Raw genomic sequence first — 12808 nt, forward strand, 5'->3', positions numbered from 1 at the left:
ACAACAAAAACTACAGTACTCTGAAATAGGAGTTTAAAAGGCCATCAGAAAACAGAGACATGCTATAGCTTCTTGGCCTTTTGGCTAAAATCAAGTGTAGAAAACAGAAACATGCCTTGTTCCTGGAGAGGCAGAGCCAATATTATCAAAAAATGGCCATACTTTCAAAATTGATATACAGACACGAAACAATCTCAATCAAAATATCAACAGAATTCCTCCAGAAATAGAGAAAACAATTCTAAGATTCATGTGGAACTGGAAGAGGTCTACAATAGCAACAGCACTCTGGACAACATGAGCACAGCAGGAAGCATCACAACATTAGACTTGAAGTTATACTACAAAGCTACAGTGGTTTAAAAGAAAAATCAGCATGGCATTGGCAAAACAAAACAGTACAACAGTTATTGCAGTGTGCAACTATGGAGGGGCAGAGGATGAAAGATTACTCAAACATGAGGCTTAGTTTAGTGACTGAGAAGTCACTGGTTTATACTCAGGAGAGAGCCTCAGAGCAGTGAGACCCCTGTGGTTATTTATCTGTGACTCAAGGATATGAGAACAACATCATAGAAGAAAAACATTTGCAATATATTGTATGGAGTTTTGGTCAGAGAACAGGGGTGGAATGCAATTGTTTGTTACCTGACGTATGTTGACCTGGTTTAAGTAATCTCATTAGGGAAGAGGGGACACAATAGCCAAAGGAACCATCTCTGAGAACAAAATCTTTTAATTCTGGTGACTGTTGTCCTGCAGATCCTGCTCTAAACTCTAACCATGCATTCAAGGAGCATGGGAACTGTTGTTCCAAGGTAACTTCCTTATTGCCCTCAAATCCAATCATTCCTTTGACCAGCATCTCCCCACAAACAGACAGACAGACAGACAGACAGACAGACAGACAGGCATGAGGATTAGTGGAACAGAATAGAGCATGCAGATAATCTCCCTGGTGTAAAAAACTAAAAGTGTAAATAAGGTTCAAATTGTATAATTGACAATATAAGATAGGAAGAAAGGGCTAAGGGAGTAGGGGAAGTGGGAAGGGTAGGGGAAAGGAAAGAAGGGAAAAGGAAAAATATGAGAAAATGAAAAAAATAGAAACAAAGTCTTTATAAATAGGGAAGGGTAGAGGGGGTGAAGGGAGAGCAGGAGTATAAGGAAAAAAATAAGAGCCAAGATACATCATATAAATGCAAAATCCCAGTGAGGAATGTAACTGTACCGTATACCTAAAAAGTTCCAATAAACTTAGTGGGGGAAAAAAGAAGAATAGAGGGTGCAGAAATAACTCGAATACATTCAGCTACCTGATCCTCAACAAAAGGGCCAAAACAAGCTGGAGGAAAGACAGCTCCTTTACTAAATGGCGCTGGGAAAACTGGCTTTACACATAGAGAAGATTGAATCTAGACCCACTTCTCTCAGCATGTACTAAAAATGCAAATTAAAATAACACTTAGATTCCATCTTACTCCACAAAGAATGGCTCTCATCAAGAAAACAAGTGATAGGAAATGATTAAGAAGTTGAGAGAAAAAAATGAACCCTTCTACATTGTTGGTGGGGATGTAAACTAGCACAGTCATTTTAGAAATCAGCATGGAGATTCCTCAAAAACCTGAAACCAGAAATTCCATGTGAGTCAACTATTCTAGTTATCTTCCAAAAAGAGTTTTTAAAACATATTACCGTGATATATGCATTCCCATGTTTACGGTAGCACAGTTCATAATAGTTAAATCATGGAAGTAATCTGTATGTTCAGCAACAGACAAATGGATAGAAAATGTGATAAATAGTGGAATACTACTTTGCCACAAAAGAGGATGAACTTGAGTCATTTGTAGGAAAATGAATGCACTTTGACACCATATATTAAACTGAAATAAATCAAATACACAGGCTTAAATGTTGCTTGATTTCTCCTATGGGAGAAACCCAAAATATAAATACAGAGCAAAATGAAAGATAGATGATAGGAAGTAGAGCAATAAATCTTTTGCAAAAGGGAAGGGGACCAAGTGATAAAGGGAGGGGCAAGAAAGGGGATGTAAAAAAAGAAATAAGATGTGTTATGTATATGCACTAACTCCCCACAAGGAATGTGATCATTATGTGTTACAAACAAGTACTAAGAAAAAATAAAAATTGAAAGAAAATAAGCAATTAGGTTATAGTACTTTTTATGGCAATAGTAAATATCTTATTGGGCCTCTAACATGCTACGAAAAGGCAATAGGCTGTTATCATTCCCATTTCATAAATGAGGAAACTAAAAATCAAGTAACTTAATTGACTTGTCTAACATCACACAGGTAGATAATGACAGAACTCGGGAAGGCAGTCACTGTGAGTAAATTTATCAGCTATAAACAAGCATCTCAGAATGTCTCTGGGAACAGACAGAACACATAGCCACTTGTGAGATATAACTTTAGAGATGCCAAATCATTCACTTCCTAGCTTATTTCAGGGCCTATAATTCCAGAATTAGTCATTCAGTTTAGCTGGAGCCATTGAAGACTTACTGAAATGGAAATTTAATTACCTACCTTTTTACAGCAATTTACAATTTCACAAATGTACTTTACATCTAATAATAACACCTAACATTTACTATGAGCACTTTCTATGTGGAAAGCACTATTTTAAGTGTTCTGCATATACTATCTTTAGCTACACAGAAATTGTATGGGAAGGGTATTATAATTATTTCCATTTTACATATGAGGAAGCTAAGGCATAGAAAATTTAACTTGCCTAAGGTAATATAAATAGAAAGAGGAAAGTTAGGTTTTGAGTCTGCATTGAGAATTCTTTCTTTAAACACTAAACTATTTGTCTATTTGATCCAATCCAAAATCCTTAAAAATAAAGCTATTATTAAATTACCCACTGTAGATGAGCAAATGAAGACCCAAAAGTTCAAGTGATTTGTCCAAGGCTCCTCAACTATTAGTTGACTCTTGATTAATCCTGCGAGTTGTGATTCCTAGTCAACTCTACAATGTAGTACACCATGAGGATTAGTAGTTAAGTTATCAACATCAAAAATAGAAACTGAGGCAACAAAATTGAGTTACATTTTTATGCGGGTAAAATGTCCTGGAAAGCTAAAAAGTAGCTTGAGAATTTTTGAATCCTTATGTGGTAATGGGAAATATTAATTTTATTCTACAAATATTTGTTGATTCCCTAACTATGTTTCAGGCATTACTCCCAGTGTAGGAAAGCATCTATGAACAAAACAAGACAAAGAAACAAAAACCAAAAAACCCTTGCCTTCATAGAATTTACATTCTAGTGAAACATGAAAAAATATTACTGACAATGCAGAAGAATTACATGGAAAATAAAGAGATAAAATATAAAGCAGAATGACACTGATGTCTGCAGAGTTTTTTTCTTCAAATATACTTCATTCTTCAGTAACTCACTCATTTTCCAAGTGTTTCTTCTAGGAAACAACCCACTGATATGAAAAATGTGTTGGAATTTGAAAGGTGATGAGATTTTTTTTCAAAATACTGTGCCAAACTTGTTACTGATGGTATAAATTATAGACTATCAAAGTAAGAATCAGATTCTCCCAAATAATAAGATAGTATCAGATGAAGTTATAAAGACAGATCCTACAGCATATTTGAGCACATAAAATCTTTGAGAAGTTGGCTGGCCTTAAACAATAGAGTTGCAATGTATCAAAATTTCTAGAACACTTCTTAGAGTGTTCTTTTAGATTACCAAAGTTTCTTGCAACTAAAAAGTAGAATATTGGCAGTTAAATCAGTAGAGCCTTAAGAATGATAGTTGATGAGCTACCAATAGTCCTGTCTAAACTACCTTCACTGTCACCATTTCAACAGAGATGTAGATTCTCCTTTTCTGTACTTGGATTTACTTTATCAAACTTGTCAGAGTTGACAGGGACTGATTCTCAGTTCAAGGTAGAAAAACCTCTGCTTTGATTCTTAGCCTGAGTTGCTAGGCAGCAGCAGTTTTCACTTTGAGACAGCCATCTTTTTTATCAGCACTTGTCAATCATGCTCAGCAGGCAAGAACCACTATGAAAAGCTTATTTTTTCCCCTGTCTTTCTCTGGCCCCATCCATACCATGTTGCAGGATGTCTCCAGAACCATACTTAATTTTCAGAGGAAGAGATGACTCCCAATACCACATCATTCCTAAGACTCAGGAACATTTTCCTGTTACCCAAGAAAGCCTGAAATTCTAGATTTCACTCTTTTGACCCAACACTCTGTTTTCCACTAAGATGCAAATTCTGACCCTGTTGTTGATAAGTTTGGGTTAACGAATTTATCAAATAATTTCCCCTGAAAAGGTGGATGTAGCAGAAGAGAGTGGAGGAAATCAGGACACCAGGCAAAAAAGGGAGGAGCAAAGAAAGAAAAAGGCATTGCAAAAGGGAACAAGATGTTCAAGAAGGGAACTCAGGACCGTGAATGGCAAATCGGTCTGCTTGTCTGCTTTTCCAGGGGCTGGTCTTGTACTTCACGGTTAAAGTATGTTCTTTCACTGAACAGAGCCTGAGGATCCTACCACGGCTCAGCCTTGTAAATCAGGAAAGGGAACTGGAGAGCAAGATGGATGCAAGTGTGGGAGATGCTGGGATGAACGTCCAGGATCCCTCTTCAGGAATGACGGACCAATCACAGAGCACACCCAGCTGCTGGGACTGCTGCCAGCACCCCACCCTCAGGAGACAGCCCTCTTTGTGTACTGCCTCAGTTCAGGGAAACTGCTTCACCAAGATCACATTTCCTTCCCAAGGAGTCCCACATGTAATAATTGATTAACATGGTAGAATAAAGGCCCAGCCCGGGACACCTGTGCCCTTTCATTCTATCTTTATAGCACCCACTGTCCGTTGGCTGACACATCTGTTAATCTTGTATCACAGCTCTCAGCTCCTCCCTGTGCCCAGTCCTACATATTTTCCTTCCCCTCCACAGATGTTGATTCCAAAAGCACTCTAAAAATTTTCCTGAATGCTAGCCTCCATCTCGGGGTCTCTTTCCTGGGAATCTGCAATAACCAGATTGAGAAGGATTCTTTTCCAAAATGAACTAACTACATCATGTGCTTTTTTTTTTTTTTTGAGGCAAGGTCTCACTTTGTAGCCCAGGATGGCCTCAAACTCACAGCGATCCTCCTGCCTCTGCCTCCCAAGTTCTGAGATTACAAGCGTGCATCTTCTGGCCCTATATTTTTAAATAGATGAGAAATCTAGGCTATCTTGAGTACATGGCTGCCTCCTGCTCTGGAAAACCTACAGACCCAGGGAATTGTTCCTTTGCTCCTGAGGAAGACTTCTCAGGAATAAGAAAAAGAGTGACTCATTTCATTCAAGAAGCATTAACTTCATTTCATCAAGCACAAAATTACTTGCTGCCATCATTGTCATTGTTATCATCATCATCACCATCAGCAGCACCACCACCATCATCATGGTCATCATCATGGCTACTAGGAGCATTACAGGTAGCACTGCTGGACCTGACTTTCCAGGAATTGTAAATCACTATCCATTCTTCATGTTCCTTTGTGGTTTCACAAAGATCGTGTCTCCATTCAATCTTCACATTTCCTGATAGATGTACACTTCCTTTTCAGATTGTCCAGCTATGGGCATTTCCCCGCCCCATTGTAAATCGTGCCAATTGTCCTCCTCTGGAACTTCTCCACTTCTGCTCAATTTTTTTGTCATGGCAATCATATATATCTTTACTAGACATGGATTTTGAACCCAGAGAAGATTGTATTACTCTGATTTGCTTCTGTTGTTTTCACTAGAACTGTACAGCTAAGTAATTTTAGGGCTTCCATGAGCATATCTGATAGTTTGAAGTCCATTCCTACAAATAAACTTTGAATTATTATATTTCTTAAACACCCCACTTTGCATTCACCCTTATGGACACCCTGCTGGTAATTTTCTTGTGAGCTCTCTATGTTTATCTTCATTGGTTGCTCTTTCACTCCCTCAAACAATTTCATATCTCTTACAAACATAGAAGGTTGGCTACAGATATCCTTTGCCAGTATGTTCCTGATCACGAGGAACAACAACTGTACCGACCTTTCATGATTTCATTTTGAACTCCATTAAACGCCCACATTTCTACCTTTTGTCTCTTGTCTTTATTTTTCCTTTGCAAAATAGCCCCACAAGTTCTGTGATGTTGTACTCATGGCACTGATATAATGTAGTGGTAACCATATGGCTACCTAATATATACATTGATCCAGAGATGGCATGGATATACAAACCAGTCATTGACTGGTTGGTTCTTGGCAAAAAGAACATGAGAAGCTTTGGGTAATAGCATGGCTTTAGAAAAACCCAAGACTTTTCTAAGTCATAGCTTACGTTCAACCCAATGTTTTGCCTTAGTATAGCAGTGAATTCTAAATTCCTTCCTTGGCCCTAAACCTGCTTTACTTTCTGGTTATGACCTGCTAAATTCTAATGTTCTGAGTATGATCTCTTTAGTCTATCTCAGGTGGAATTGACTCCCTGCAGATTTCAGATAGACTCAGAATGAGAACAGGTGACAAAGGTGCTTTTGAAATTATCACCTTTGGGATATGGACAAGTGTTCTTAGTAAAAATAAGAGCAATAACAGACTTCCAAAGTAGACAGGAATGGCACTATGTAAATGTCACCATTGAATACAAAATGTGATAAAATAAATCCAGATTTATTTTTCAAATGTATTTTGGTCAAGATTCTGCCACTTACTAGAAACTAACGAATAATGTGAAGGTAATTTACATCACAATGAACAAAAGCAACTATTCTCTTACATTAATTCATGAAGAACTAGGAAAGGAGGTATCTTATAAGGTATGAATATGAAGTCTCCATTTTTGCTAGCTATGAATCACATCTCTAAATATAGACTTGCATGTGTGTGCACAAGCAAAATTGTAGCAACTTCCCAGTTGACTCAAAGGATTTTATTTCAACTTTTCATTTCTAAGAAGTTTCTGTTCTCTCTTATTCTTGCTTGCCTGAGTCAACCCACCCCACTCCCTTTGCTGCCTGTAAGAGTACAGAGACATATTTACACAACTCAAGTGCAAGGTATTTTTAGGAGCGAGGTATTTTTAGGAGGTTAGCCCTCATGATGGAAATCAGAGCACTATATCAAATTCTAGGACAAAGCTTCTCATCAAATGACTACTGATAAGGCAGCATGCAATTCATACAACACACTGAGACATAGCTGGGGTTCTATGGCTTTTCATTGAAATTTTCTAGATTTACTATGAATCTTTGCAGGTCATTGATAATGACAGAATGATAGATAGATAGATTTAGTTTCTCTGCTTGTATATTTTTTCTTCAGTTGCCCTAAAATTTGACTTGGTGTTCTTCCTGTGTTTGGAATAGAGTAAGGATTATCAAGTTTTATTTGTGTTACTATTACTCCATAGGATACCCGAGACTCATCCCCATAGGAAGCTACCCAGCCACAAGGCTGAATGGTGGGAAGCTAGTGACCACTATTGGGTAAATATGTGTGCTATGCTCTAGCTTGAATGTTTGAATCCCTTCAAAAATCCTCAGGTTAACACTTAATCCTCAGTGCCAGTTTTGAGATAGAGGGCCTGTTGAGAGGCATTTGGGTTGTGAAGGTTCCATTCTCAGGAACAAATTAATGCTGTTATAAAGGTCTGAGCAGTGGGAGCGAGCTTGCCTCCTCTTCCCTTTCTGTCTTCTGCCGTGCAGTGAGAAGGCCCTCACCAAATGACAGCACCTTGAAATTCTTTTCATTGTAAATTTCCCAGTCTGTGGTGTGCTGTTAGAAGAAAAGAAGGTAGACTAAGTCATGGTTATATTGTTGCGGAAAATTAGATTGATCAAAAGAAGACATGTATGTCATGTAAAGGTACAAGATCCCAGTAATGAATGTAACTGTATTGTATACCTAGAATGTACCAATAAACTCAATAAAAAAGAAGAAGAAATGTACTAAATTTATGAATCATACATGCCAAGGATATCCTGCTTCTCTATGAGATCATTAACTTTACCACTAAGTCTGCATTGTAAACACTTACAAAGGTCAGGTATTAACATCTTTTGTAGATGGGGCAGTAAGACCTCACTACATCAGTCAGATCCCGTCCCCACTCACACCCATTCTGGGAAAACTTAGTCTCACAAATTTATGCAGGCGGACAGTAGGGTAACATCTGTTAAAGCACAAGTGTCACAATGACCTCCTCTTTGCTCCTTCCCAGGAAGTTATTCTAAAGAAATGCAAAAGAACAAGACAACCTGCAATTGTACATTATTATTAAAATTGCAGTGAGATTGTGTGATTTATATTTCACTGCACGTCATGCCATTAAAAGTTTTTAATGGTCATTTCTAAAATACCCTAATGTCCTATACTAAAGAGATTTATTGTTCTTTCCTTCTTCCTTTTCTTCTCCTTTTCTAGAACTCGGTTGATTTTATGTAATTTCTAAGTGCTAATTTTATGTAGGTAAAGACTTCACAAACAGAAAACTTTGCCTAAACATGTACTTGTTGTTGTTGGTGGTGTTGTTACACTCAAAGCTCTTTGTTCATTTGGCATTTTCTGAATGCAGATAAAGAGACAATGTGTCCAACAGCATCTAGTCTGTAGCAGACTGCCAGACTACTGTGTGATTCCAAGGGTCTGGAGATCAGAGGAAAGAAAAGAGTTTTCCTCTTTTAGCTTCACTTATTACCCTAATTGTTAATTTGAGGGGGAGGAAGGAACTCATAGGAGAAGAAAGGAATAAGGGAGAAGGGAGGAAGGGAGAAGGCGGTTGCTGTATAGCAGTCTCTTTCCAGTACCATAAGGCTCTCTATATCACCTTTGTAGGCGGCTTGGCTATTTCTTTGCTCTTACTTTAAAGAATGAAAAATGATTTGTATGAAATAATTTCAGTTTTCCAAAAATAATTTGCCTATTTAAACCTTAAAACCCTCTAACATGATCACGAGAACTCTGTTTCTCACAGCTTTTGAAATTTGTCTTGTGTACAAAAAAAAAATTTTTAATCCACAAAACATCTAATTTTAGACATGTGGACATGTTTCATTTTGTAAGTATGAATGCAAGTGTGTATATGTCAAAGAAGGAAGTCACCTTGTTAGGATAAAAGATGTAACCTGTGCAGGACAGTTCTCCAGGTAGTCTTAGCCTGACCCAACCTCCCTTCCAGTTTCCTGCTTATAGTTCTCAAGAATGATTGTAGAACATGCTGGTAATGCAATATTCTGAGATAGGAAAGAGCTGCCTGAAACGTCTCTGGCTTTGTTCCTGTCCCTCTGAGGTAAATGTATCAATTGAAATTAGGGGGGAACTTTACAGGACAGCCAGGGCTTTGCTAGTGAATGACCTTCAAAGCTTTACCTGTGGGTCACATGGCCCCTGAGGCACAAAATTCAAGCTGACCTGCCTTTCAAGGCTTCGTTAATTAGGGTGCAGGGGTTGGAGGATAGGTGGCTAAGACTCCATCTGTCTAGGGCAGCTTTCTTGATCCTTGGGGAACTGGCTCAACTCAGACATGAGGCTTCTTTTGTCCCTTTCTGCCTGTCTGTGCATAGCTAGCCAGCGGCATTTTGTATGTTTGTGTGTGTTCTGTCTAGGTGGACTCAGACAAATGGGTGATTGTGAGCCTGCTTCACAGACCAGTGGTCAACAGATTTGGCTGTTCTGAAGCAGATTTTGGGTGAAGAACAAATTTACCCTTACCCTATAAAGTTTTAGTTGTATTAGTATATATTAATGGTCTTATATCTACAGTACTGTTCTAAATTTCTCCTTGCAGTCCCTCAATTTTTACTTTGTATATTTTCATTGAATGCCATTTCGTTTATAAAACCTCACAGTTCTCTCTTCATTGAGTAAATTATACTTGATCAAAATAAAATTATTCACTTTGTGCTACTGACTGCGTTTTTCTCTTGAATTCTACCTTAGTACCACAATGACTCTTCTTTTTAACCATTTGGAATGAGGCATATTGACTCATTGGAGATGTAAACATGAGGCTCCTTTATTATACAAATAACTGTTGTCAACTGAGCTAAATAGACTCAACAGTATTTCAGTTTGATCTCAGAACTCTCATTTTCTATTAGGTTATTGAGGCTCTCAGTTAAAATAACAATCTTTCCCTCCTCCATCTAAACTTGGAGTTATGCTTGCAGTGGTTTGGTGAGAAAGAATCCATGACAGTGGAGAAGGGAAAGGAGATCAGTAACAGACTTATTCTCTTGCCTTCTTCCACGTTCTGTGACTGCATTTCAGCTGCTGGAGGAGAAAGACTTTCTCTTAAGTGATGGCATAAGAGAAGTTAGAGGATTTTTTTATTTGTTGGATGGATTATACTGCTTTGTGAGAAACCACAAGTCTGTGGTGACAGGGTAGCTGACTCTACTGTCTGTCATCCTGGCTGAATCAGCTCACTACCTGCAGACTTGCCAGATGTGAGTGGATGCCCACTGTTCAGCGATTCAATCTGAAGAAACTTCCTATGCACAAGTGAGCCTCGTAAGATTCAAATATGTCTTCTACCTTGTCCCCTAGCATGGTGCCCAGCACATGCAGCATTTTTCCAACACATGTTCCTCTTTGATATAAAGTATGGCAATCTCTACTAAGTTATAATTCCTATCCTTGTTTATATTCTTCATTCTCAACTCCAGGTGAGTCTGAAGGGACCAAAATAGATATATACCGAATTTGCAGGAACTCGAGGAAGATGCCTCTTGGGAAAATTTTCTTGTTCCCTCTCAGTTTGCTGTCTTCCCCATCCTGGGCAAGTCAGCAACCAGTCTGGGTTTCAGAATTTTATTCTAGAGAGCAAAATGTAAGCCTCTTTTTTCATGGAGGAAGAACCTTATCTTAAACTTCACAAATACAGGAGTTCTCTTTTATCTATGAAGGATAAACTTCATAATCCCCAATAAATACCTGAAACCATGAATAGCACTGAACCCTAGGTATACCCTATTTTTTCCTATACAGTACATCCATGACTATGATAAAGTCTAATTTATAAATTAGGTACAATGAGAAATTAACAAGAATTAACAACAATAACCCCTAATAAAATAGAGCAATTATAACTATTTTACTATAAGAAAAGGTATGTAGATCTCTCTCTCTTCTAAGAATATCTTATTGTACTATACTTATATTTGAGATGATAAAGGACTGTTCTGTGGCTTCTCTTTGGTATATCCAAATTGCCAACATTGGTTTTTCTGTGTTTTAATATCACTATTAAGTACAATACAGGTTAGCTGGAGCCAAGCACAGCAATACAAGTAAGTAACTAATGGGCAGGTAGCATATACATTGTAGCTACACTGGGCCAAAAAAAAAAAATGCTGGAGCAAGACAGCATGAGATTTCATCACATTACTCAGAACAGTAGGCATATTAAAACTTACAATTTTTTTCTGGAATTTTCCAGTTAATATTTTTATACTGCAGTTGACCATGGTTAACTGAAACCACAGAAAAAGATAAGGGGCAGAGCTCCTATAATTATCTTGGTCTTTCCTTCCTTGCCTTTGGGAAACTATTCAAGAACTCTCTGCCTTTACAAACACAGGGGTGTCCTAAAAGTCAACCCTACTCTTTGGGAGATGGAAAGAAGGAGGAGGCCACAAGTCTTTTGTAGAGATATGGCTCACACAACAGTTGGTAACACTCTAACATTAAAATGGGGCTCCTTCTACTGTCTGCCTTGGGCTCCCCAGTGGGGATGATGATTTGGCTGATGGCAACACCTCATAGCCATGAGACTGAGCAGAAAAGACTGGACTTCTTGCTGGATTTGCATTCCTTACAGGAGTTGGCCTAGGCCCTGCTCTGGAGTTGTACATTGCTGTCAGTCCTAGCATCCTTCCCACCTTTCCTTTCCAACATCCTTGCATGGGCACAGCCACGATCTTCACCTGCTTCCCCCTGAGTGCACTCTATGCCAGAGGCCAGAGCTACCTCTTTCTGGGGGGTATCTTGATGTTAGCCATGAGCCTGATGGCCTCGTCTTTCCTCTGGAACCTTTTCTTTGGATCTGTTTGGCTTTTCCAGGCAAACCTGAATATGGGATGGTGGTCATGCGTGGTTTTGTCCTTTTGGATACTCGGCTCATTATTGAAAAAGCTGAACACAGACATAAGGGTTATATCTGGCACTGCATTGATCTCTTCTTAGATTTCATTATTCTCTTCAGAAAACTCATGATGATCCTTGCAATGAATGAGAAGGGCAAGAGGAAAAAGAAGTGAGATGACCATCCAGCCTTTCTGAGTTTGGCTTCTCTTTCCCCACCTCTCATTTCCTCTTTGCACACGTTACAGGTGGCGTGTCCTATGATGATGAAAGTCATCAGAAAAGCTTTTGTACTTTGTGGTTTTCTCTGTTTTGAATTTTTTTTATCAAAAACTGATTAGCAGAATATAATTTGGAGTTTGGCTTCGTATTCCTGGGGTTCTTCCTCACTCCCTCCTGTCAGCCCATCATCAGTTCTTGCTCTGCTCTGGCAGCCCGCCCACCTCAGTGAGGAGTGGAGCGAGCAGAGACAGCAAACTCCAGGAGTCCATGTTCCCACCAAGCCTCTCCCTGTGGACACCAGATTGCTTGGTAGAGCCACCTCAGACCACCCTTCCCCAGCACTGTTTGGTTTGCACATCGTTCTTGTGGGGCTCTGGGAAGTGTGTTTTCTACTGGGAAGAGTTTCACTGGCCCTGTGGTTAACTCAGGCTCACATATGAG

The 12808-nt window shown here is 38.8% G+C and overlaps 1 pseudogene; it reads left to right on the top strand.

Annotated features, from left to right (window-relative positions):
* Positions 1-11753: 11753 nt before the first annotated feature.
* LOC104867706 lies at positions 11754-12321 on the top strand (annotated as a pseudogene).
* Positions 12322-12808: the final 487 nt, after the last annotated feature.

The sequence above is a fragment of the Fukomys damarensis genome, unplaced genomic scaffold (assembly GCF_012274545.1).
Source record: "Fukomys damarensis isolate Sample0158 unplaced genomic scaffold, DMR_v1.0_HiC HiC_scaffold_20, whole genome shotgun sequence".
Classification (NCBI taxonomy): domain Eukaryota; kingdom Metazoa; phylum Chordata; class Mammalia; order Rodentia; family Bathyergidae; genus Fukomys; species Fukomys damarensis.